The sequence below is a fragment of the Dermacentor silvarum genome, chromosome 5, assembly GCF_013339745.2.
Source record: "Dermacentor silvarum isolate Dsil-2018 chromosome 5, BIME_Dsil_1.4, whole genome shotgun sequence".
NCBI lineage: Eukaryota > Metazoa > Arthropoda > Arachnida > Ixodida > Ixodidae > Dermacentor > Dermacentor silvarum.
In genome coordinates this window covers 127,662,775-127,690,029 of record NC_051158.1, presented here as the reverse complement: position 1 = coordinate 127,690,029, position 27,255 = coordinate 127,662,775, and the positions used below count along the sequence as shown (strand labels likewise).

The 27,255-nt window shown below is 44.3% G+C and overlaps 3 long non-coding RNA genes across 3 annotated transcripts; 2 read left to right on the top strand and 1 right to left on the bottom strand.

Moving 5' to 3' along the window:
• Positions 1–23,928, top strand: LOC125945997 (uncharacterized). Its single transcript, XR_007467304.1, has 3 exons — positions 1–82; positions 21,909–22,081; positions 23,824–23,928. It is a non-coding gene; the product is annotated as an uncharacterized LOC125945997 (long non-coding RNA).
• LOC125945995 (uncharacterized) lies at positions 7,102–10,166 on the bottom strand. The gene is made up of 3 exons (XR_007467302.1): positions 9,833–10,166; positions 9,663–9,732; positions 7,102–8,591 (listed from the first exon to the last, which is right to left on the bottom strand). It is a non-coding gene; the product is annotated as an uncharacterized LOC125945995 (long non-coding RNA).
• LOC125945996 (uncharacterized) lies at positions 16,380–19,880 on the top strand. Its single transcript, XR_007467303.1, has 3 exons — positions 16,380–16,753; positions 18,106–18,209; positions 19,758–19,880. It is a non-coding gene; the product is annotated as an uncharacterized LOC125945996 (long non-coding RNA).
• Positions 23,929–27,255: the final 3,327 nt, after the last annotated feature.

Below are 27,255 nucleotides of genomic sequence, written 5' to 3'. Positions count from 1 at the left end.
TCTAATGGTGAACACAGCATTCACGGCGCCGTTTGTCGGATTGTGCATTCTGGCTGTGTTGTTTCCTTTTGTTCACTGCAAGGTACGTAGGCAAATAAATAGATTTTTAATCTTGCTTTGCTTTAAATACGCTGTGTCACATTAGTCGCATTGTGCAAGGTCTTTAGGGAGGTACGTCAACTGGTCCCTATATATGTTACGAAAGTCGTAGGCCCAAAGAAATGCAGCCTGGGAATGCAACCATAACAAAGTTACAAAATGTGAGCTATTCAGACTTTGAGCTTGACAGCGCCAGCTATTCTTCGTGTTGTTCTTTGTCACAGTTTTGTAGGGCTCTGTACAGCAATTGCTTAAGTGGTAAAGAACGGCGCACAGGATTACGAGAGGCCGCAAAACAATAAAGCCTCATTAATGTTTTCTTTAGTTCTGCTACTGAAAACACGCAACCATGACTGTAGGAGAGATTAAAATGGTGGTTCTGCATGGTCAACTATTTATAGCAGCATTTTGTGTCCTTATTATAGCAGTGTTATTTTTCCACCCCAGAATCGTAAATGTTCCCCTGGTATGAAACAGAAGTGTGATCTGAAGGAACGTAAGGGTCTCACTTTGAGCAGGATATTGCTTGTCTCCTATGAAGCTGCTATACAGAGCGTCCTTAAGATGCTGTTTAACAAGCTCCTAAAGACACTCGAGTAGTATACACTCAATTTTTGGTCATAAGTCCTGTACCGCAACCAGGGCAAACTTTTGTGCACAAATCTCCTGGCTCATTGGAGAAGTGTATTTGAAGACGTGCTTTTTTTTTCGCTTTAAGAATGTAACTTGCAATGGAACTGCTGTTAATGCGTCCTGCGACTCCTCATTTAGTCGTTTTCAGCGCTTAGTGTCTTCCATAATTATTTCTTTCTGTGCTATACTCAAAGTGCGTGAAATACGAAAAGTGCCATGTTGAACTACGCAGCATCATTATCCCGTAAGCGATACGAAGGAACTAACTAGGCTCATTGCCTCACTCGGAAACGTCATACTACTGTGTCTATACATACCAAATGACAATTTTTCCTTCAGCAAGGATTGCGCAACGCTTTGGATCTCGTGACGTCGCTGCGTCCGCATGCATGAACACTGGTGCTTGCAATTCGGCACAGATTATAGATGATGCAAAACACGAACATAAATCGCTGTATCAGGATAATGTTAAACCTTTCTGGTGCATAAACATGAACATTTTTGAAATCATATTTGCACCATATGAACCTACACTTACGGTCAATGTATACATTACGTAATCGTTACCGGCCTTGTGTGCACTCGCCCATAGCACTTTAACCGAAGTTGAATTACGTAGTATATATGACCCAGTATATGTTCTAATGAATTCATAAGCATATACCCAACCATCCTGTGAAAGTTCCTTCTCTGCTCTTGAAATATTGGAAGGCCATATTGGAAGAGCATCCTGCTAAACAGGCTCCCAGCATGTGTGTTCAATGTAATGTGTGGAAAAAAATTAAATTATGGGGTTTTACGTGCCAAAACCAGTTCTGATTATGAGGCACGCCGTAGTGAGGGACTCCGGAAATTTGGACCACCTGGGGTTCTTTAACGTGCACCTAAATCTAAGTACACGGGTGTTTTCGCATTTCGCCCCCATCGAAATGCGGCCGCCGTGGCCGGGATTCGATCCCGCGACCTCGTGCTCAGCAGCCCAACACCATAGCCACTGAGCAACCACGGCGGGTGTAATGTGTGGATTTGTGCCATCCTCCCTTAAGCATAAATTCGTAGACAAAAAAAAAATCTCGGATATGCTGAACAATGACTGAACGTTCCTTTCATGTCACGTAGAGGCAGAATACTAAACGAATTGCGGAACGCTAACGGCTATGCCGTTGTTTGGTTTAAGCAACACTTGCGCAGCGTCCACTAGCACAACAGATTGAGTGCAGCAAGGCTACGAAGGGTATTAGGAGAGTATCGCAGGCAGGTGCGTATCACGTGATTTACGTATGTTGCTGTATGTCGGCAACAGCACGAACCAGGCTAGCACCTTCAACACTAACATTAATTCTGTAATTCAGGCCGCGCCAACCTAGAAATCCAGACTCCCAACACTGGAGCTTGGCGCGCCGTCCTTGTCATTTTATTCTTTAGCTTTTTCAAGAGCAGTGCTGCGTGGGCTGGCAGAATGCACTCTTGCAAAAATTTTCGGATTGATGCCGCGTATTTCAGAGCGCCTCGAACTCATCTAAAATACCAACTTGCTCTCAATTCATTCACTTTCTCCGCACACGGTGATTCTGTTGCCGCTTCTTGATGATGATGATGATCCTCTTTCATGGCTTCACTTCTCTATAGTCCACTTCTTCATTTTTGCCTCTTGTTCTGCTTGTATATTCCGGAACATACATGGGAGCACATACCCATATTTGTGGATTGGGCTGGTAAGGGCACATACCCACTGGCACATACTGAGTTGGCCAAGTTGTTTACACGGCAGTGCAGCAAGCAGGAGTCAACGACCAGCATGCAGCACCCACAAAATATGGGGGAAAGGCAAAGAAAGCTTCTGCTAAATATAGTGTTGTTAATAGTCATGCTACACATATGACGAAGCTGGTAACCCACTATATTTTTAATCAAATGAAGGTAATGAAGTGTTCTTATAGAATTTAGGTAAAATTTCGCACGATTCACTCAGCAGAAGCAGCCCAAAATATCTCGGACAAAATAGCGGCCTAATCAATGTTTACAATCACGTCAACTGCTGTTGTTAGTGCTTAGCATTCTTTGGGTACTTCAAAAACGTTCCAGGAGCTACCTATCGATGTACTTATTTACCGTTCTCCCGCTAACCTAGGCCAAGGTCTAATGGTTACAGCATCCTGCTGCTGTGCCGAGTAAAAAGGTTGAGAATCAACCGTCTGACCAACTTGAGTCGGAGTATGTGGCAATGTGCACATGTGCCGCTTTTCCACTGACCTTTTTTCTGCCGACATGAGTCTATGTAGATGCAGAAGGGAGTATGTATCGCTCTTCAATGAATCGCGTTGACGCCGACTAGAAGCACTGCGCATGTGTGAATCGGTCTGTACTGGTCTTCAAGGAACTTCCCATACAAAAATACTTCCTTACTTTCGTTAGAACTCTTACCAACTTTCTATCAACTTTAGTAACACACTATGTAGTTTTACTTTCTATTAACACATCTTACAAGGAAGTTGGTAGGATCTGTCTTTAGTTCGGTTTGAAGAAAGTTTGTTTAAAGAAAGATTAAAGAAAATTGTTAGGCTCTGTTTTAACTTTCGTTTGTAGGAAGTTTTTCAAAGAAAGTTGGTAGGCTCTGTTTTTACTTCGGTTGAAAGAAAGTTTTTTTAAAGAAAGTTTTAAAAAAGTTGGTAGGCTGTGTTTTAACTTTTGTTTGTACGAAGTTTGTTCAAAGAAAGCTTAAAAAATGTTAGTAGGCTCTGTTTTTATTTTCGTTTGAAGAAAGCTTGTTTAAAGCACCATTAAAGAAAGTTGATAGGCTCCGTTCTTGTTTTCGCTTGAAGCAAGTTCGTTTGAAGAAAGTTTAAAGAAAGTTTAAGGAAAGTTGGTAGGCTCTGTCTTTACTTCTGTGTAATGAAAATTATAACAATTGTATTTGTTTGATTCATTTGCTCATTTAACACTGCAATAAAGAAGCATAACATGCAATATCGGTAATACAATAATTAGTACGAATAAACTAAGTGTCATACTGATAATTGCTTCCTGCAGTTTAAGAGAAAGCGAGGAGACAGAATAACTTTTGTTATTACGCGTGCATATATAATTAGCAGTAGCTAAGGTAAAATATCTTAGCCTGCCCAGTGCAATTGTATATAACGTTTTCCTACTTCATAAAAAATATCCGGTGCTTGTACACTGTCTGGTACTCGAACCCGGGACTTTTGCGTGTGAGGCAGAGGTGCTACCACTACTCCACGTATTACAGTAGCACGAGCAGGAACTATGCAATGCCTAGACTTTTTGACATGTCGTAAGGCCATTTATTTGTTTTCACTACGCTTACCTTTTTTCAGAATTCGGATTCTTAAGAAACCTTTCCTTTACGATTTTATGCAAACTATACACAAAACTTTCGCAAATGCAGTACCTGCGGTCACTGTTAAAAGAGCCTTTCTTTTCAAAACTGCGGGTGATTGTTGTGTTGATATATTGGCGGGATTCGTACGGCAGCAAGGATTCCGTAAATGCTTGCGTGGGCACAGAAGTGAATAATTTACGATTGTCAGTTTACTGAGTAGTCAGTTGTGTACCTGGCATGGCCTTATCTGTTTGTTTGCGCTTGCGTGCAAGCAGTACGCCTGTTGCACTTCAGCCGAAGCTTCAGCTGCTGTAGCACGCCAGCCATCGCCACGTTTTGTTACCTTTATTTCTGACGCTAAGAGGAAATATTGTCTCATCAATTCAAGATGAAAGCACATATTCTCGAAAACACTACACTTGACGCCATAATTAACGTGTATATGGGCGGTGACCACGGATATCTGCTCGGTAAGTGTCATATTAGCCCGTAGGCCGTCCGTCAGTTCAAGCAGACGGAGCCGAACGGGCGGCGGGTGGATTGGCTCATGCTTCAGCTACGACTTCCCTTGAGTGACAAATGCGAATCTCGAAGGCTATGCTCCTGAAGCGATGCGAATCAAGGAGGCAGGTTCCTTTTTGTTAACCGCAGTGTGGCGCTGCTGCAGTGTTTTGTTGTCCTGTTGTTGTCCGACCGTCCTGTTCGGCTTCACTCTCTCGAGTGAAGCCGAACAGGACGGTCGTGGCCGAGTGGAGCTCAGCGCAGCAGGAGCAGTGAATAAGTTCAATTTTTGTTTATTCTTATTTGGTTGATAGAAGTGTTAGGGTACCCGAGCTATCTATATATATTGTTTTTCATGCTTTTTTAGTTTCTTGGCTAGTTTGGTAGGACGTTAGTAGGTAGCGAATAGTTCAATTTGTTAAATTTTTTTTTTGGAAGCGGGTTGTGGCGCACGTGTTGCATGGTGAAAGCAGTGTAAAGCGGCAGTTTTAAACCGCGTTAGGGAAGCTAACGGAGGTAGCCGGATAGCGAGTTTGCCGTACGGCTTACCGTGGGGCCTTGATCAGGTATTTTATTGGGCTTTCTCGTTAGGTGGACGGGTGGACAATGGCGCGGCAGGCTAGGAAGGACAGGGGTGATGACGAGCTGGTGCAGTGCGAGGAGTGCAAACATTGGTCCCTTACAAAAATTTTTGTTGAGAATGCATTGAAATATCATTGGTCAATGTTGAGTATCGTATTGAGCATGCATTGGGAGTTTGTTGGGATATCATTGAGCAAGGTGTTGAGGGCTCTTGAATATTGGCCACTGAAATTTTATTGAAACACAATTGGGCAAGTCAATGTTGAATAGTTGTTGAGTTAGTATTGAAAGCACATTGTGCTTAGACATATCATTGTGTAATTTCTGTTGAATTTCTGTTGGGTTTCCATTGATACAGTCTTGAAATGCTGTTGTGATTGTTCTGTTGACCATTTGTTGAGTGATTATTGACACAGCATTGAAAAGTACATTGTGCGCCTGTTGAGATGGCATTGATATTTCGAAAATTGCCACTGAAATATCATTGATATTTTGTTGGGCTTGTGGCATTTTAGTGCACTTAATTTTGAAATTGCTTTGCTATTTACACTTGCATGCTCCGGTGCCTCTTCACATAAGTTTCCCTAATCCGAATGGAAGCAAAGGAGCGACTGACATATTTAATGTACCCTAATATGTAATATAGCGTGCACATGACACATTATTACAGTATATAAGGCACAACTGTATGAAACCTGAAGACATACGCTAGTGCCTACAGTGCTATTAAGTGTAAGGGAGCAGAACTGTAAGGGAGCAGCACACATGCTGTAAGGGAGCAGCACACATGCTGAAAAAATGTAGCAAAAGCATACACATGCTTAGTTAAACTCGCAACAATTTTTCTGGAAGATATACAACACCACCTGCACTTACAGCATAAAAAAAGCTTCCTGTGCCTGTACAGCACAGCACAAAGCAGGGTCATGAGAACTGAAAAGTAGAACTTAGTGGGTTTAAAACTGCAATGATGATGGATGAAATTGATAAATTTTACAAAATTATCACTCTTATTGGCTACCTATGGGACTCGTTGAACTTGACCTACAAAGATGTACAGCAATGTTAAAAACAAACGGAAGATGGAAACCTATAGCCTTCTTGCAGGAATAAACAATGCAAATAGCCTTATGTGTCACAATTTTACGAGCACTTTGGCAATTTGGTGTATGTACAGACTTGACAAACAGCAGCTCAAACAGAGATGCGAACGCTGAATTAAGATAAGAATACACACGAATGCTCACTCAACTTGAAGTTTATTACAGCAGAAAGAATTATATTTCACAATTACAGCAGAAAAAAATATTTTGTAAAAACAACAGTCAAGTAACTAAAAGGCAGACCTTAAGCATACCCTTGTAAGTAACTTTGAACACATGAACTCTTGGCTTGCATGCATAAATACAAAAATGAAGACCACTGGATACCTTACAGTAAAATGCTTCACACACCCAGTAAACACTCACAGAAGGGTTTACGGCTGCCTGTGAGTAGGCAAAATAACAAGTAAACTGCAAACAAATGACTTCATGTATATATATACAAGACACCTGAATCGTGTTTTTCCGAGGTAAACTTCTAAAACATTTGTGCTGTAAAAGCAGCTTACCTCCCTGGCATAAGTCAAGAACTGCACAGTATTTCAAGACAGTAGAGGATTGGGCTAGTCGGTGCATACTCGAGAGGGAAACAGCGCAAAAAAACACAAGACAAGAAGGGACAAGAAGCGCTGGTGTGTGTCTCCCTTCTTGTCGAGTTTTTTCGCGCTGTTTCCTTCTCGAGTGTGAACAGTATTTAATTTCTTGTGTTACTTTTGGGTACGGAAGAGTTTCCTGGTGGCATTTTCTAATTTAGTGAGCTCATCAGCGAATTTTTTTCTGGACTTGAACAAAGCTAATGAAATCATTTCTTTGGGCCTTTTTCACCCTACACAGCAACTGACTGGTACCTCGGTTAATAAAAAGCTAATGCAAGGCTAATACTTTCAATGATATAATGAAGTGACATAAAATACATAGACAACTGGAGTGACACACAGCTAACGCAATACCCAACAGTGAAATAAATGGTCACCTGCATCATCAAAGAGCCTAGAACAACTCATTATAAAGCATGAGAAAAGGTTTCAATAACTGTACAGCCAGATTGGAGAGCTAGTAAAAAACGCAAATAAATGTACATACAAAACACCATTTACCACACTTGCGCACATAAATATATATAATTCCACCAGCATTTCGCTGCATAAAATATATAAAAGTTGCGACAAAGCAGTAACTGAAAGACGGAAGGAGCTGCACTACCCATGTTGAAAAAAAATATCGAAAGTGACATACATGCATATTTAATCAGACAGAAAACGTCTTTCCAAGCTATATATTACAGAAACTGTACAACAACGTTAAGAACAAACGAGATGAGAAGCTATACCGTTCTTGCAGAAATGAATAGTGCAAATAACTTCATGTATCTCAATTTTACGGATACTTTGGTAATTTGGTGTGTGTACATACTTTACAAACAGCTCAAACAAAGATGAGAACGGTGAAATAAGGTATGAACACACAATAATGCTGACTCAACTAGAAGTTTGTTCGTGACGACAAAGATATTAAGCACACTGGCCAACTTGACAAAGAAATAGCCATGCATGCGTGGCAGACAGCCCGGTGCAACAAAAAAAAAAAAGGAACGAAAGACGTGTTTTGTAGTATAAATATGCAGGTAAAAAAGAAAACAGTGAAAGATGTCCTATAAATGATACCACCAAACAAGGAGAGCTCTTTTAAAAATCCCAACTCTTTCCCATTAAGAGCAACAGATAGCTTATGCATTTGTCTTCTTTGCAATCAATAAATAAGGCTTCCGTAATTTCTCTTGTGTTCTGGTCTTTGTGATGAAACAATTGTTCGTTCTACCCCTTACAGCAGATAACACAATTTTGTTTAATCACAAAGGCCACACATACATGGTTTCTTATCTTTGTCAAGGTCCAATGTGTTTACAACCTGTCTTCAAGAATAAACTTCTAGTTGAGTCGACGCTTGTATGTGTTCCTACTTATTTCATTATCCTCGTCTGTGCTGCTGTTTCAAGTACGCATGTACCACTTGGTTAGGCTGATAAACATTCTCACAAGAAAAAGGAACTACCTCCACTCACAAGGTAGCCAATTCTTTACAACTAAAAGGCAGAACACATCGAAAGTAAGCCTTCACGGCGTCCATGAAAGTAAGTCTTCACAGCGTCACAGCGTACACCACAGGGCAGAATAAAAAATAGTTAGAAATCCCACTTGACGCAGAGTGGCAACAGAGATGCGAGCTTCCTGGTGAATCAGCCGCAGATGAATGGATGTCTCTTGCGAGAAACGACGCCAAGCTGTTCTTGACGAACGACACGTTAGCACCTGGGCATTTGGTGCATGTGTAACCTGTAGAGAAGGGAATGTAGACAGAATTAGAAAATGCAAATTAAAAATCTGTCACACAATATACATAACCACGCACTAAATATTAGTACGCACTACACTGGCAATTAAAAATTTGCGTCTCTTTCAAGAGGGCCGTCGCGAAAATGATGAAATGGATTGTTACAGTAAATGTTACCAAAGATACGCACACCGATGTTTGTTTCACACCGGTGAAATATATTCCCGGCTCTCTCACAACACGAAAGACCATGCTATAGTACACAGCCGATACCAAGCAGCAGTCCGAATCTTCGGGAGCAGCAGGGCAGACCTAAAAATTCGCCGAGAGCAATGCGCGCGCGAGCGTGCTAGTGAGAACCGGCACCGCTTCTTTGAAGCTTAGTATCCGCTGCTGCGTGGCTAAGAACATTCCGCGCGATTTGTGTGCCGCGCGTTGCGTACGCGTCCTGTGCGCATTGCACGCTTGCGTCTGTGCAGTGAGCTATCTTCATGAACGTGCCATTCCTCGCCGCGCTAACGGTGCTCGAGTGCGGCGCTTAGCTTGAGGCGCCGATGAGCCGTCTGGCGTTCCTTTCGTTTCTGCAAGCAACGCACATTCGAGTCGGCCCAGCTCAAAGAGGTATTAGAGAACGGCGGCGCGCTTGAGTTATCGCCTATTAAAAGCGTGCAGTACGCCTTAAACGGCAACACGTCACGTTTGATAAATATGCTTACTGCGGTTGGGGTGGCGATGTGTGATAAGGCAAGCCCGTCGGCGGCTTTGCCGACGTCGCCACCACGCCACTGTTCATTTACGATGTGTATCCGTGTAATCATCGCGCCGATGCAGGACTTATCGGTAGGCTGTTCTCCGCACATACCGAAAAGGCGAAATATATTTTGCAGCACACCGCGACATTAGCCACAACGCAAATAGAGGCGCAGTTAGCGAATACGCGAAAAAATGTGCACACTAGCCTTAAGGTATACGATGAGCCACTACAGATTAAGAATATTTTTTTTAATATCGCAGTGTCGCTCCAAAGGCGAAGCATCGATTGCGATAGCAAATTAGTAGATAATATTACGAACATTTCAATCGAAGCAGCGGCGGCAGCAAGCGCTAGCTTCGCGCGCTTTCGCTCCAGGGCATGCGGTTTGCCTGCAGAAATTGAACGGCGTGCTTAACATCTGACGATCGTCCAAGTGAAAAAAAAAAAAAAGAAACGCGGCTATGTGATCAAGAAAACGAAATCACTTACCTGTGTGCAGAAGTCAGACTGCGGCTTTGTTCGCCTTCCTTCCATCATGAATTCTGCCGCGCAACTCATCAAAACTGCCAGGCTCGAACATCACCCGAAGACCAGTAGCTGCGTCAGCAAACGTCTTCAACGGATAAACATCCCACTTATCATCATAGAGCAATTTCACTAAAACTTGCGTCATGATGTCCAAAAACAAAAGAAAAATGCTTCCAACAAAGCACGCGCGGCACGAACCACCGCACAAGTTCAGACGAGTGACAGAGTCTAAAAGCGGTCACAGCCTCAGTATCGTATTAAGTTAATAAAATCGTTCCTACTAAAAATAACCACTAAAATTGATAAATAATGATTGATAATTTTTGTTCATAAAAAAACATAATAAATTTTGAAGGAAACCTTAATTTGTAGCGTAAAAAATAAATAATACGATTAACAAAATTGCGACTACGAAACTAACGGCACACTGGATACCGTTGCAAAAGACTGCTCAGAATAAAGTCACGCACGCACGCACACACTTAAATACTCATGCTCAAACACTGGTTTGGCGTTTATTTCGTCACCTATGAGTAAAAGTTATTACTAATATCTTTATTTTTATGAACAACAACTTGTTTAAGTAGTTTGCAGCATCTTTGCAGATGACGCGGTAAAAAGTAAGGTATAACGTGGGCGCGTGACTGTTGCTTGAATTCTTTCATTTCTCTTTGGCCTTCGTTTGTTTCACTGAACATAGGAGAGCTGCAGGCTTGGGAGGCTTCCATGGCAAGAATTTTATCGCATGCTTCTGCAAGGCGAGTGTCGGGAGCAGCCGCTGAGACAGCGATTAGCTGCGTAATGTTGCGGCTGTTGCTGAATCCGAAACTCTTTCAACGCGCTGTGCTCTCAAAGCGCGTTCGTTGTTTGATATCTAGTACCACGGCCGTTGGATAAAAAAATGTATTATGCTTTCGAGACACAGGGTGTGGCACAGGAAATTATAAGACCTCTGAAGTGTATGTTTACAGCCTGTGCGCGCTTGCATCCTACGGTTCGCACAGCGCGTCCGATGCTCAAAGGTAGCGTCGTCGCTTGTCGGCGCCTGCCTTATCGCCACCATCCCCGCTGCCGCCGTGTCTACTTTTGGGGAACTTCCCATGCACGCAGTCACCGTGTTTGCAAGTGAATTTCACATTCTTTTGCTCCCTAAAACGTGCGCATTTTGGATCGCACCTATGGCTATGTCATATGTTGTGTGTTAAAACGACGATGGCATTTGTACGCCGGCGAGCAAGTCACTCATGGGTGATCATGAAGATGGTTCAACGTCGCAGTTTCTACGTAGCGTAAACGGCTACGAAAGCGGGCTGGTCCCGGACATAGTACAGTCTAACATGGCGCCTCAAAGCGCGAGCTGTCGCAAGAAGACGAGGAAGTTACATAGCGCGCGCGCGCCGAGCATTCAAAGCGCTGACTGGTTTCGGAACGAGAGACGTACGCGTGCGCTCGTGGCCTAAAGGCTAGAGCACCGGGCTGCTGCGCTCGAAGGTCAACGTTCGGTGCCAAAGTCGGTCACACACTGTTTTCTTTTTACGAAAGCTAGACCAAACTAGTACCTACCTACCTACCGCAAAGTGACAAGAATGAGGCAAAGATTGCTTCTTAATAAAGTTTTGAAATGTCGCCTTCATATGCGAGTCCTAATTAGTATATGCTAAACTCAACTGCTACACAACAAAAAAACAACTACGATAATCAACACAAATTACTCAATAAATTATTTATTGAGAAGCTCTCAATGGTAATATCATTGTGCAACTGTTGAGCGAACTCAAAGACTTTAGAGACTTTGTTGAAAGTCCGTTGATTCAACAATACCCCAACAATACGTCAATAGAAAATCAACAGTCATTTTTGTACGGGGTGTTATTTGGACGAGACGCACTTCGCCAGTTTAGCCGACGCTGAGGAGGCTAGCTTCGCGTGCAGGTCGTGTGAAGGATTTAAGGGAGCTGTGCGGCGGATGGAAGGGGAATGGGCAGCCAGTGTGGAAGAGCTCAAAGGGCAGCTGAAGGTGGAGCGAGAGCGGCGAATTGAGCTCGAAACTCGGATCGGCGAGTTGCTTAACAGGGAGGGGGCCGAGGCCGTCCTGGTAAAGCGAATAGCTGGCGAGCTACAAGAAGAACGGGAAAAGCGGGCCGTGCTGGAAGAGCGGGTGGAGGCGCTAATGGTACAGGCGGCGCGTAATCCCGGGTCAGCTCAGGCGGGCGGCGGGGACAGCGCGGCGACTCAGGCAGAGGCATGCCATGAGAGCAGGGAGGGACGCCTAGGGGCCGTTGAACAGCAGGCGAGAGCCGGCGGCAACACGGCGGTTCCACAACTCTACAGCGAGGTAGTGCGGCAGGCTTCGGGTGGGAAGGGACGAACGGCAGGGAGCACATCGTCACGTGTCAGTGGCGCAGGGCGGGTGGAGAACCAGCTAGCGCGAACTGGAGGACGACAATCGCAGGCGGGAGGCAAACGTGTAGAGCGAAGGGTCCTAGTGGTGGGGGACTCCAACGTAGCTAGGGTTAAGGAGGGCGTCCTTACAACAGTGAAGGCAGACGGGCGGGTGAGGGTGGAGGCCCAGTCAGGGAAGTGCATGGTTGACGCAATGGCAGAAGCTCAGAAGGTGGTATCGGACAACCTCGAGCATGAACATCTGGTCGTTATCCATGCTGGTCTCAACGATGTGCTGAAGGGAAGGAGCCAGAACCTAAACGGACAGTTAGAGGTTGGGTTGCGTAAACTCAGAGAAACCTCTGTGAAAGTGCATGTGACCATATGCACAATCCCACATGTCCGGGGCCAGGCTAGCGCGATGGAATGGAGGGTGCGTGAGGCTAACCGGGTCATTAGGGGTCTGAGCAGACCACTTGGGTACGGTGTAATGGAGGTAAACCGGGAAGTGTACGAGTCTGGCTCCCAGCCTTTTGCACAGGATGGCATTCACTACAGTGGTGCCACAGGCGGGAGCGTAGGTAGTAGGATAGGGCGCCAAGCTACGGCTTTTTTGGGGGGACCCAGAGCCCTAAGACCACCAGTGTAGACGAAGACGGACCCAGAGAGGCTCCAAGATTCAAGAAACGTAGAATCGGTAGAAGAAATAGACGTAAGCACCAGGGGCAAGGTCATTCTGACATAGGTTACATTAACATGCAAGGTGGCAGGAATAGGCTGAAGTGGGAGGAGATAGACGAGCAACTAAGGCAAGAAAAGCTGATGGTATACGGGTTTGTGGAGACACATCTTAGGGACATGGAGCAACCTCCCTGTAACCCTGACTATGCATGGGAATATTGCAATAGAACAGAGGGCAGCAGAAAAGGGGGTGGAATTGGTGCATTTATTCATAAAAGTATGAACTGGCAAAGGGTCAAACAGGAATGCAAGGAGCATTTATGGCTAAAAGGGAAAGTTGCAGGAGAGCAGACACTCCTTGGCTTTGTATACCTGTGGACAGGAGCAAATGCCAAAGAGGAAAACAAAAAAATGCTGGAATGCATATCAAGTGACATTAATGAGCTAGGAGAAGGGTGCGAGATTATTATACTAGGAGATATGAACGCACACATAGAAGACATGGACGGGTACACAGACTCAACAGGCAACATGATGCTGGATATGTGTGAAATGCATGACTTAGTTGTATGCAACAGTACTGAGAAGTGTGAAGGGCACATAACATGGGAGGTAGGGAGCCTGCAGTCGACGATAGATTATGCACTAATGTCACATAGGATGCACGATAGGCTAAATGTAATGAGCATAGATGAATATGGCTCCAGAAGTCTAGGTAGTGATCACAAACGTATTAAGGTGAGTTTTAGAAGGGAAATGAAAGTAGGTAGGAGGCAAGATGAACAACCAGGTGGGATATTTTACTCGGAAAAGCAGCTTGAAATAGCAACCCAGCAAATTGAGGAAGTAATTTCAGAGGATACAAAAACAGAATGGACATATGCAAATTTAACAGGACTATTTGAGCTAGAGCTTACTAAGGTACGAGTCAGGACAAAAGGGAACAGAAGACGTAAACCCAAGAGCTGGTGGGATGAGGAGGTTAAGAAGGCCATAGAGAAACGCCAGGAAGCATCCAGGGAACACAGATATTCAAAGCAGAGGGGTGAACCAGAAGCTGATGTAGGCAGAAAATGGAACAACTTCTTAAGCTGTAGAAGGGAAGCATCCAATTTGATCAATGAGAAGATCAGAAGAAAGGGGAGCCAATGGTTGTCAGAAGTAAACAAAAAGGATAGAAAAGCAGCGAAGAAATTTTGGCAACATCTCAACTCCTTGAGTAATAAGACTAGCCTAGAGCAGAGGTTTATAGTTACAGCTCAAGGTGTTCGACTAGAGGGAGATGAGGCAATGGAACATATAAGAACAATGATGACAGAAAAATTTAAAGAACGAAACATAGCATGTGCTCAATCAGGTGAGGATGGACTAGTCAGTGCAGTGGCTCCACTGGCACAAAGCGAGTGGGAAAGGGCAGAGAAGAGGGTTCCTAGTAGCACGTCGACAGGTCCTGATGGCATCCCAATTATGTTGATAAAGACATTGGGCCCAAAATCTAAGAAAGCATTAAGAGAGGCAGTGAGCAAAATGATAATGGACGGTAAAGCCCCCGACGGGTGGAGACTGAGCAGGATGAGCATGATATATAAGGGAAAGGGGGACAAAGCCGACATAAACAACTACCGTCCCATAACAGTGACGTCAGTGGTTTACAGGGTGGTGATGCAGATTATAAAGGACAGACTGCAGGCATGGGTGGAGAGCGAGGAGGTGCTGGGGGAACTACAAATTGGGTTCCGGAAACAAAGAAGGTTAGAAGATAATCTGTTCTCATTGACACAGTGTATTGAAATAGCAGAAAAGGAACACAGGCCCCTATGGCTTGCCTTTCTGGATATCAAGGGAGCCTATGACAGTGTAATCCAAAAGGATTTGTGGGACATACTGGGCACTCTAGAGGTGGAAGATGGAGTAAGAAATCTTTTAAAAGATATCTATAAAAGTAACAGGGTGCTTATAAAATGGGAAAACAAGGTATCTGGGCCTATAGAGATACAGCAGGGGCTTAGGCAGGGGTGCCCTCTGTCACCTCTGTTGTTCATGCTGTATTTACAAGGATTAGAGAAAAAATTAGAGAGGAGCGGACTTGGCTTCAACCTTTCCTATTTCAAGCAGGGAGAATGGATTAAACAGTCATTACCAGGACTGATGTATGCAGATGACATTGTACTTATGGCTGACAGCAAGGAAGACTTGCAGAGATTAATGGACATCTGTGGTAAAGAGGGAGATAGCTTAGGTTTGAAGTTTAGTAAAGAAAAATCGGCAGTCATGACTTTTAATGATAATCAGGGCAGCGAGCATAGGATACAGGAGGTTACGCTGGAGGTGGTGGATAAGTACAAATATCTTGGAGTGTGGATAAACAATGGGGTTGAGTACCTAACAGAACATGAAAAATATGTGACGGCTAAAGGTAGCAGAAATGCAGCTGTGATGAAAAATAGGGCACTGTGGAATTACAATAGGTACGAAGTGGTGAGAGGGATTTGGAAAGGGGTGATGGTCCCTAGTTTGACTTTCGGCAATGCGGTCCTGTGCATGAGATCAGAGGTTCGAGCAAGGTTGGAAGTTAAGCAGCGAGGGGTAGGTAGACTGGCTCTGGGAGCACACGGAAATACACCAAATCAGGGGGTACAGGGTGACATGGGATGGACGTCATTCGAGTGCAGGGAAGCCAGAAGCAAGATAGAATTTGAGGAGCGATTGAGAGAGATGGCAGAAAAGCGGTGGGCAAGGAGAGTTTTCAGTTATTTGTACATGATGAATGTTGATACAAAATAGAGGAAGCTGACCAGAAAACTGTCAATCAAATATTTGGACTGCAGGAGGGGTGCAAACCAGGAAACAGCGGTTAAGAAAAAGGTTAAGGAAACAGAGAGGGGTCTGTGGAAAACAGGGATGCAGACGAAATCAGCACTGGGCACATACCGAACTTTCAAGCAAGAAATTGCCAAAGAAAATATCTACGATAATTCTAGGGGAAGCTCTTTGTTGTTTGAAGCCAGGACGGGAGTATTACGGACTAAGATGTACCGAGTCAAGTACCAAGGTATAGACACGTTGTGCTGTGCGTGTGGAGAAGAAGAGGAAACGGCTGAACACCTCATACTTTTCTGTAAGGGGCTTAACCCTACAGTGCAAGGCAACGGGGGTGATTTTTTCAAAGCATTGGGGTTTAGGGACAGTGAAGGCAAAATAGACTTTAAGCGGGTAGAAATAACCAAACAGAGGTTATCTGATTGGTGGATAAAATTAAGGCAGGGGTGAAATTTCACCCACCACAAAGTACAAATTATGTTAATAGCCATGGCTAGGTGGCGTATGCCACCGCCCGATTTAAAGGGTTCAGCCTCATCCATCCATCCATCCATCGTTGCCAATTAATCCAATCCAATCCAAGTTGCTGTAGTGCATGGACCACGTTGGCTGTGTGCGAGTGCTCGTTGCAGTGAGGTGGTAGTTGAATTTTATATTAGAAGTGCCTAGGCAAAATGTGCTTCTTATCGTGTGCATTAACCATCGCACGACCTCTGGACTCGTGAAATGCCGTGTGTTCGCCGTGGGTTTCGTGCGATACGCCAGTGTCAACAGTGTCTTACTGCGCCCGTCCAAGCTGCCTTTGTTCCCGCCTGCCTGCGCTCTCTCGTCAAAAGCCTGGTACTGGGGCTTCATCTCAGTGTATGGAGGAATTTGTTGTAGGTTGTGCATTCGTGGTGCTGTAGTTCATCGGCAGCTCTACAGTGTTTGCGCCCGAAAGAGAGTTGGTGCCACGGTACCCGTGAGACGAAAGAGCGTTTGTTGACTACGTCTTGAAAGGTAAGCAAGTTTGGCGCTTGTGCGCGTTGTTGTAGCTTATGGTTCATGTAATGAGCTTTGTGTAACAAGAGCAGAGCGCATTCTGAGCGTAAGTTGTCCATGTTTCTGGTGCACATATAGTAAGCAATTTTACGAAAGCTTCTGTTGATGTTATCGCGTACTTGCATTTTCCTGTGAAATATGCTACCCCATCTGATTGCTGTTACGTTTGACCGAGTTGTATTCAAAGCCGGGAGAAGGAAGAACGTACTTTTAATGCGGCATGCTTGCCGAAAGAAGGTGTACAAAAAGAAGCGCCAATGGCGTGATCCGCAGTCCTTTATAAAGGAACGCCGTGATCAAAGGGCGAGTGAAAACATATCAGCGCACATGCGCGAAACAGATTATCGTCTGGAACAGATTAGCCAGACTTGGGCGCTGGCTGATAAGCGGTGCGCAAACGCAACAGCTCTGACTGAATGGGAACACAATTATGGAAACACTGCAAGTTACTGTTTGTTGGGTAGTTTCCCGGCAGAAAATTATTCCGTATTTAAGCATTTCCGTGAGTACACTGCACGTGCGTATACGTCGATGTGTTATGGGCTTCACGCGTTGGCACAGGATAGCTATGTTTGACGCATGCGCACATATTAGCTTGTATGAAGACTTTTTTGTATACAGTTCACTTTCAAAGCCCGCATCGCGAGAACCTGTCTGTATTCTATATTGAACTATAGAACCTGTCGTGTTCTATATTGCAAGGCAGATATACGCAGATATTGCAATGACGAGGTTTCTTTTTAATCGAGACATCCCAATCAGACGCTGGCTTTTACTATATATACATATTCATCTAAAGAACAGTATGCCAGCTCTTCCAGTCATAGGTAATGACTGTGCCTTGTAGTAATAAAGTAAGGGCTGCGATTTCGTGGCGCTACTTTGCGCTCTATCCTACGTCACTCTTACCACCCACCGTGAACGGCCGGCTATTCCAGTTCATAACACGGGCGGCGCGTCGGTCAAACCACTGACGAAGAGCAAGAAGGAATATCATCGCTAAACAAACACGGCCTAGGGTTCAAAATACTTTTCATGTGCTCAGTATTTTTCTTCATAATCCAATGCTCTTTTGCTTTATTACATATTTTAGTTTCGGTGATTTTTCTGGTAGTCTTATGTTTGCTGCATTCCCGCATGGAATCTCACTTGTTACAACATAACTGTGTAACCTCCTGAGATATAGTGGAAAGATTCGTACGAGACGCGCATTAATGTAGCTGCTAGTGTGAGGCTCTTTGCAATTCAGTATTACACTGATATGACAGGTTTCTAGATTTACATTGCAATAAATTATTCATTTCTTGCAGTTGAAGGCTATGCGGATTCTGGAGGCATCCCACAGGAACCTGCAGCACTGCTGCAAGCTGGAGAGCACCACTATAACGCACCTGATCTGCGTGCTTTTACAAAGGTGCGTACAAACTTTACTGTGTGTGCCATTTTCATGATTTCTAGTGGCAAATCACTTGCATATCACTTTTGGTCATCTGGGGGGTCCTCAGTTTAATTAACTTACCTTTAACTAGCCTCCTCTGAGCTAAATATAACCCTTACTTGAGTAACTGCATGATAAACTCTCTACAGACTGTATATTAATCTAGTCAGTTTGCCTTTTTAAGATAATCGTTGAGAAGCATGAGGTCTCAAGATGTGTATCTTTTTGTCATTTTTATTATGGAGTATTGTGAAGCTCACTTCTCACACTATTGCCTGTGCGCCTATATTGTTCCCTCTAATCGCTCACACTTATGTATTTTGTACCGTACTTCATCTCGTAAAATTATCATACAAACAGCAAGATTATCTTTATTAGGTAGCTGCTGAATCCCTAGCCACAGTATGAGAAGGTAATTCCTCAAGCATATAACTAACCAATAACCTTTTAATGTGACAAGTTCAATATGCACCCGAAGTGCAAGTTGGCTTCAAGCAGGAAGCTGGTCTCCTTTGTATTTTACAGAAATTTTAGGTGGTAACGCAAACTGCTAAATCACAACAATCCGCACAGCACAGTAGTTGCAAGCCACGACAGGGCAGCTGAATGCTGACTGTTCGCCGTTACATTGGCACTTTTTTTTCTGCCGGCAGTAGCAAGCCACGACAGTGCAGCTGAACACTGAGCGTTCGCCTTTACATTGGCATTTTTTTCAGCATGTCTCTTCCATTCCCCAGTTGACATTGGATAAAGCTTGTTCTTTGCTGTCACTTATCTGAAATGCAAACAATCCTTTTTACCTTTTCTTTCCTATTACTTGTCAGCAGCCTAATACACAAGCTTCCAGTGACATGGTAACACTGCTGACTACTGCCCAGAACATGTGTGCATCTGTGGTTTGTGGTACCACATGCTCACTACCTCGGATTTACTGAGATGTCACAAGGAAGCTTGCTTCATGCTCAAGCTGCCCTGCACTTGGTGGAAATATTGAAATAGTCACTTTTTAATATAATAATTTGTTGTGGTTTTAGCAAATTGAGTTTTGAAACTGTGAATAATGCGCACCAGAGGGTCTATAAAAATGTTTTCTACCACCTAAAGACATGGTTTAGGCAAAAAGTGCTTTACGCATGTCATCGCATTTATTGAGTTCGGCATATCTCGCTGAAGCCATTCTAAAAACTTTGAGTATCTTTACTGCAACTGATTTACAGATACTTTATACAAGTGTACGATTCCTACATGTAACACATGCATATCATGTGCAGCAGTTTTGCTTCAGCAATGCTTCAGTCACTTTTTGGGTGGTGTTCCAATACTCACAAGGACGTCGCCCAACAAGAAGCTTTGCACCCCAGAGGTGTGAATGCCATTCTAAGTATGTGTGGCAAGGCAGTCAGTTGAAATCTTCGTTTTGATTGTGGGTCATTCGAAGTCAAATTCTTGTGGATGACTGCATCATGCTATCTTGACCAGATACAATTCATAAGGCTAACTATTATTGCATTCTTCCTCCTTTAGGCTTGCAGCAAGAGGGATATCAAGAACACGGGAGATATCCAGACCACATTATAGTCACTGCTTGCTTGTGGCTTCTTAGGGCATGTATGAAAGGGTTGGAAAATAAACCTCAGTGTTTGAAAAGATTGGTGTGTTTCGCTAACAGGTACATACTTTTATATGTTCAAGGTTGCATCAGAGCACTACAAGACAAGTTTAAAAAATGCTGGAAAAAGTCGATAAATGTCACCAGGATGTTTCTAGGGCGAGCAACAAAGTTGGAAAAAAGCTACAAGAATGTTTCTAGAGCAAGCAACAGAAAGTTGAAAGAACGTTACAAGGATGTTTCTAGGGTGAACAGCAAAAAGTAGGAAAAAGGTTACTAGGATGTTTCTAGGTCAGGCAACAGAAAGTTGGAAAAAAGTTACAAGGATGTTTCTAGGGCGAACAGCAAAAAGTAGGAAAAAAGTTACTAGGAAGTTTCTAGTGAAGCAACAGAAAGTTGGAAAAAAGTTACAAGGATGTTTCTAAGGTGAACGGCAAAAAGTAGGAAAAAAGTTGCTAGCATGTTTCTAAGAAGTAAAAAGATGCCCTGCTTTTAATGTTTGAAGGATGTTCATTCATCGTTTCAAGAAAGTTTGTAAATGAAATTTTAATTGAATAGCTGTGGCCAATAGTCGACAGTATGTTGGTATGAAGTACTTAGGAAGTTTAAAAACGGTTTGAGAACTTTCAATAGACCGTTCGTAGGTTTTAGTAACATTTGTCTAAAAAAATTTAATTGAAAGTTACTAGAATTTTTTGTAAGGGTTGTTCGGTGCCAACTTGAATCACTGGGGCCAGTAGGTGTATTCCGCTCTACAACGACAACACCGATCCTTTAAATTTATCCGAAGCTGGGCGGAATTGAACCCACGTGACACGGGTTCATCCAGGACAACAACAAGCCGCTTTAACATGCTGAAGCACAAATGTACTCGGTATGTGCCGCTCTTTATAGAACATGTTTCACGCAAATACTTTATCGAGCTGCGCCATGAATGAACTGGGTACGTCTTAAATGAACCTGTCGCCAATATGGCTCACTGGGCATGTGCCACTGGGTGTGCGGCGATTGAGGAAACGTTCTCATCATTTGCAAGCGCCGGCGTGTCACACTCCACTTCTAGGCAGCGCCACTAGGCAGCGCCACGTGTTTTGAAGTGCCCGCTGCAGTACACGGCTAATACATAACTCGTTTCGACGGTGGCAATACGTTGTGTCGCAATTTTTATTTATTTCTTAACGCATTACCGTCAACAGACATAGTGAGACGGGTTCTGCGGATTTTTACAGTGAAGCTGTGTTTGGCTAGGGTTCCCTAGATTTTTCGTGTCCGTCAACAGATCTGCGTGTGCAAAAACTCAGCTTACAAAATTAGATGCAAAATCATTTCATTCTATGCAAAAGCGTATACGTATCATCACCTGGATATGTATCTTAATTAGATTAGTTATCATGAGGTACCATTTTCAAAATCAGTACACTCTCATGTAGATAATAAAGGTTTCTCAAAGATTTGCCGCTGTGCGACCCGCGCCGGCTATGTGTACGCTCGCACCGCCCTCTCTTTGTGTCGTTCCAAACGCTTGCTTACCTGTTTCCTTCAGATCTCCCGGGTGGCGGTCCCGTCGCGCGTGTCTAGTTTACTCCGTCTCCCCGAGGTGGCGGTAGTCTTCCACGCGAATGTATGCCACCGATAAGACCGCCAATCAAAATAAAAGTGTAAAATAAACGAGAAACAAAATTTCTTCATACCTTTGATCTAAATTCTTTGTCAACTCTATCACGTGTGCTAAACTGCTTCGCTGGTAATCCACACTCACAGTAGTGGAATGGCGCGTGATTTATTTTTTTTATTTTTCATTTGCCATTTTTTATATGATTCTGACCTTTGTTCGTGTTCTATTGACACCCAGGTGCGAATACTAAAGACTTATTTTGGTTGGCCACGGCTGTTACCACAAATATATGATAAAACGTGCAGATTTGCATACACTGAGTTCTTAGCGGGAATGTACTGTGAAACACTGTGAATAAAAGGGATACGTATTTCAGGCTTAATTTACAGTTGCACTTTCAAGACATCTGTAACACTGACCAATTGTATATATTTGTAATGACCAAATGCAGGGTGCTGGTGGGGCGACACTCTTGATGCTCGGTTACCAATTGTGGCACATGGCTGAAACTCTCAAAAGTGGAACAAGAGCTGCAAGGCTTCCGGTATCTCTTGATTACTGCCCTGGAAACCACAGTAGCACATTTTCACCACTTAACACTACCTTTACAGTACCAAACCTTGAGTAAGTACACTAAAACTCCTACCCTTGGTCTTGTACTTAACTAAACATAAGCAGTAGTTTTTTTAAGGAAGGAAACGTTTAATTACTTCCTGTAGCCTAAGCACACTATTTGCCAGCAAGCGATCAAGCACTAAAGCCCAGCCCACACGTACGCTTACAGACGCACGCAAACTCGCGCGCGCGCGCCCCTACGCATGCGCAGACGCTGCGGCACGGCTCGCACGCGTCGGAACGCGGCACGATCTCGGTGAACAGCTCCTCTGTTGTCGCGCGCTTAGGCTGCCTCGAGCCTGTATATGCAGCTAGAGCGAGGTACACTCAACTCTCAGTGAAACAGATTCATATCATGCAAGAAAGTGCTTCTTCTTTCACTTTTGGGCTGATCTATAAGCTCTAAGAATATAACAATTAGATTTATAGATATCAACGCATTTTACAATACTGCCCATATCAAAGTACCAAGTTGCGTCTGCCAAGGCGCCTATGAGTGAGCCCAGTGAGCGCGCGGTGTCGCGCGTCTTTGTGGATGTAAACCGAAATTCCTCTCGTTGCGCGGCAGGCGCAAGTCGCGTAGACGCGAGCTTGCGCGCGAGCAAGCGTACGTGTGGTAAGAGCCTAATACTAGGTGAGGGAAAAGTTGGGCATAATGTGGCTCCGCATGTTTCATTAACATGACAGAACAATGGAGAAATAAAAATGCAGAAGTTACCAAGAGACGGGCAACGCTGTTTCAGAATAGCTGCACTAACGTTCACTAATTTATGACAAGCTATAGGATAGCTCCTTGTGCTCTCTATATGTGGAAGTTTCCTCAGGCTGTGCGCTTATAAATGTGAAGGTGGTGAATAATAAATCTGCACTGTATGCATACTGTTCGTTTTTATGCAATAGCCAAGTCGACCATAAGATTCAAGCGGTACATTTTCACAGCAAATAAGAGAATCTGTTGTCTGAGCCTTATCAGGACAACTTAGCTCGAGACCTTCTATAAAAATACATACCGAATAGATAGAAGGTCTTTCTCGGTAACCACTGAACCAAGGATTCATGTTAAAATAAATATGTTACAGGCAGCGCATGCAGTGTTTTATTTTTTGTCTGGGTCATAATTTTTTTTGTTGCAACAGGTGAAAATAAAATACTTTCTGAATGAAGGATGAAGTATAGAACACTAAATCCGCCATAATAAATCACGATAACATTTTTGTTTCCTGAACCTATACGAACATATGAAACAGACATTATTTAATTATGTGATGCCGCTATGAATCATGGTGCTAGTTTTTCGGTGTGTGAGGGTGAGTGACAAATGAACCTATTTTGCGCAATCTGTGAAATAATGCGCCATCCTTTCTAATAATTCACCGCCATTTCATATTTCGCCACCAGTTTAGGCAACTGGGGAAACTGCACTGCATTTCCAAATTTCCTTTTTTTTTCTGAAATTCTTGGCCTAAGTAATGCCTTTTCGAAAACTCAACGGAATGATTCTTGTTTTTCTCTTCATTTCAGGGAACAATATTTCTCAATCAAAACACTATGGTAGTCATCTAATTGAATTGCTCATCCACCAACAACATATTTACATATAAATACGCCCCTCGCCCCGAGCTAAACTACCGTACTAATGCTGTCAATAATAAGCTTGCCAAACCGCAGCTGTCGGTTAAAACGAAATTGACAGCATTCATAAAAAAGAAAACGTTATTCTTAGGCATTTCTGTGCTGATTTTTTTATGCAGATCAGAAGAAACGTTCTTCATCTTGCGCTTGTCATACTTCTGGAGTAGTTTTTTCGCTCTCATCGGAACTATCCTGATTGCAGTATTTATAAGTGCGGTTACAGGTAAAAAAAAAAACGTTTCTTTTCTCTCTTTCTTTTTTCTCTTGCGGTCGGGTGCGTCGTTGAACTGCAACGTTCTGGTTGCCCGAGTGACTCGCAAAACAATAGTTCAGTGTTCTGTTGTAAAAATTCTTCACGATTGTGTTGGAGGGGAAGTCTGATGTCCGTAACGCAACAATCAGGTGCGGTTGAACAAGGACACTATTTTAAAGTCAGTGCTTGCAGTTCTATGCAGGGCATGAAACCATGTGCGTCTATGTCGTCTGTCCTCCCCTCAGTACATATTAGTAAACGAGTGCAAATCTTGTCGCAAAACCACTCGGCACAGGGTGGCGACAATGTTTATTTCTTGATGAGCAGACACAATCTTGTTATCTCCACCACTAAGTTATTATGGCGCAAATGGTATGCTGGCTTAGTGTGATTAAGGTTAAATTTATGATAATGTTCACAAGGGCACCTATGGCGATGGTAGTATAACCCGACCCCGTAGAAGACGTTCGCCGCTGTTTCTCGGTCCACTTTCTTCGGTATGTGCATATGTGCCAAACCTACCGCTTTAAGGCACTTGAGGAAGTTAAGAGATACCCACAGTTATTGCTTAGTGGCGATTGTGTGGGGCTGCTAAGCACGAGGTCAAGGGATCGAATCCCGGCCACAGCTGCCGCATTTCGATGGGGAAAAATGCGATAACACCCATCTACATAGATTTAGGTGCACGTTAGATAAACCCTAGAGGTCCAAATTATTCCGGAGTCCCCCACTACGGCGTGCCTCGTAATCTAATAATGAGATCGGGGTTCTGGCGCGTAAACCCCATCATTTAAAGTTAAGAGACCTGAAGACAGTGGTGTTGATTACATGGCAAAACGGAGTAACCAATTTAATAGTTCAGATTAGGAGGCAGGAATGGAGCTGAGACGGCCGCGTAGCGCGTGAGGCGGATAACCGGAGGTCTCTTATATAGAGTTGCGGAACGGTTGCCAAGAGAAGGGAAGCGTAGTTAGTGAGGCCAGAGAATCCGGTGGTGTCAGTCACTCAATAATATGGATTCTACAGTACTGATGGTTAAAAATCACAGGTGGGACTTTGTTGCAATATAGTCAATAAGGTACTACAGCACTAATAAGCACGAAAACTGAGATGTAATGAGTTACGAAATAAGCATAAAAATAAATAGATATGCAGCAGTGCTGTACACGCATCTGCCGTGTGAGCTCACTTACGTAGTATATAGACTAGCCGCAGCGCAGGGCGTCGTAAAGCTACTGCGCTGCTGCCGTCATATTCAGTGCAGGCTTAATAAAGTATTTGTGCCATCAACTGGTTATATTGTTCTAAGAACGCAACGGTGTCAAAAAATTTACTCAGTAAAGAACACTGTTCAAGATGCTGAGCAGTGGAGAAAAAGAGAGGAATGAACCTCATCTCTTGAGCTATCTTACCCTGCGATATGTCCATTTCGGTAAAATCAATGTATTTATATATATATATATATATATATATATATATATAGAAAGAGAGAGAGAAATGAGAAGCACAACTTCGCGGTTATCTTAGGTTTATTTACTCAACAGTTTTGATCGGTGCACCGACCATAACTGTTCTTGTTGTGCTTTTCATTTTTCTAAATACGCTCGGCCTACTGAAATATCCAGTTACTTTATATATATATATATATATATATATATATATATATATATATATATATTGTGAGCGCAATTTGCGCACATCGTCATCGTCATCTGTACATACAACTCGTCATCATCTTTTGTCTCGTGCGGTGCTTCGTCTCTGACTCGGGCGACTGCTCGGAAATACGGGCATCGCATCGGTCCACGTCTCACAAGTAGTGGAGCGTGCTTCGATTCCCACGTCCTCTTACTTTCCCGATTCCCCTGGAGCTCCGGTCCGTACCGGTCGTCGTTTGCTCTCGCCTACCACGGTGATGGCAGAAACCAACCCATCCACCAGTGCTGCTACCACCTCTGCTCAGCCAGCTGGGCCTACCTGGGCGGTGATCCTCCCGTGATCACCGTGATCCTCCCGTCTTTGCCGGCCTCCGCGGCGACGACGTGGAAGATTCGCTCGATCACTACAACAGAGCAAGCGACGTCAACCATTGGGACGACACGCACAAATTGCGGTATGTCTCCTTTTACCTAACCGATGTTGCGAACACGTGGTTTTTTCACCACAAAAGTGACTTTTCGGACTGGCCATCATTCACCCAGCAATTTCGCCAGATATTCGGCATGTCATCTGGACGCTCCGAAATCGCGAAACAGAGGCTGGCAACGCACGTACAAGAACAGGACGAGTCTTATACATCCTGCATTGAGGACGTCCTCGCTCTCTGCCGGCGCGCACAGAGTGACATAGCGGAAGCTGACCGCGTTCGCCACATACTGAAGGGCATCAACACAGTCGCCTTCAATGCTCTCGTCATGCAGAGCCCAAACTGCGTTGGTGATATTATCACAGCATGCCAACGTCTAGACAGGCTCCAGTCTATTCGCCTGCCACGCGCCTCTTGCGACCCTCGTCTCAACGGTGATGCTGAGTTGCGAGCCCTGATACGCACTCTCATCAGGGAGGAACTTCACGGACACCTTTCTGGACCTGCGACGCTTGCGACCGTTCGCCCCGCTCCTACTGGACTGCGTGACATAATCAAGGACGAACTGGCGTCGATGACAAACGCTAAAATGGAAAAGTCTACTGGACCATTTCGTCCGCCAAGTTATGCCGGAATTGCCTCCCGGCCTCCCTCGACCGTTCGGTCTCGACCTGCCGAAGCTTACCACGACCCCCTAGCTTCGCGGGCAGCGAATACTCCTGCACAGCCGTACTACTCTCCGTGGCGGTCGTCGCGCCCGGTTTGTTTCTACTGCGATATTCGCGGCCACATTTCTCGCTACTGCCGTCGTCGTCAGCAGGATGAAAGGCGGGGCTATGCTACCTTTGAGCGAGACAGCGTACCTAGGTTTGACTCCTCCGTTCCCGGGCGTCACCCAGGTGAAAGGCGAGGCTACGCCAACTTTGAGCGTGACAGGACACCAGGGCCAGATTACTACGTTCCCGGACCGTACACAACCTCCTCTGGTCGCTCTCCTTCACCTTCCCAGGACATGGCTCGAGCATCCCGCTCGCCCCGGCGTCGCTCTCCTCACCTTACCGCCGTTCCTCATCGCCCTTGCGCGCTGCTTCCCATGTTCTGGACACCCGTTCGAAAAACTAGAGGCTGCAGTTTTTGGAGTAGAAACTGCATCGTGTCGGACTGTCCCAATTCCTCCTGCTCGCCCCGCCAATTTGCTATCGGTTTGTATGG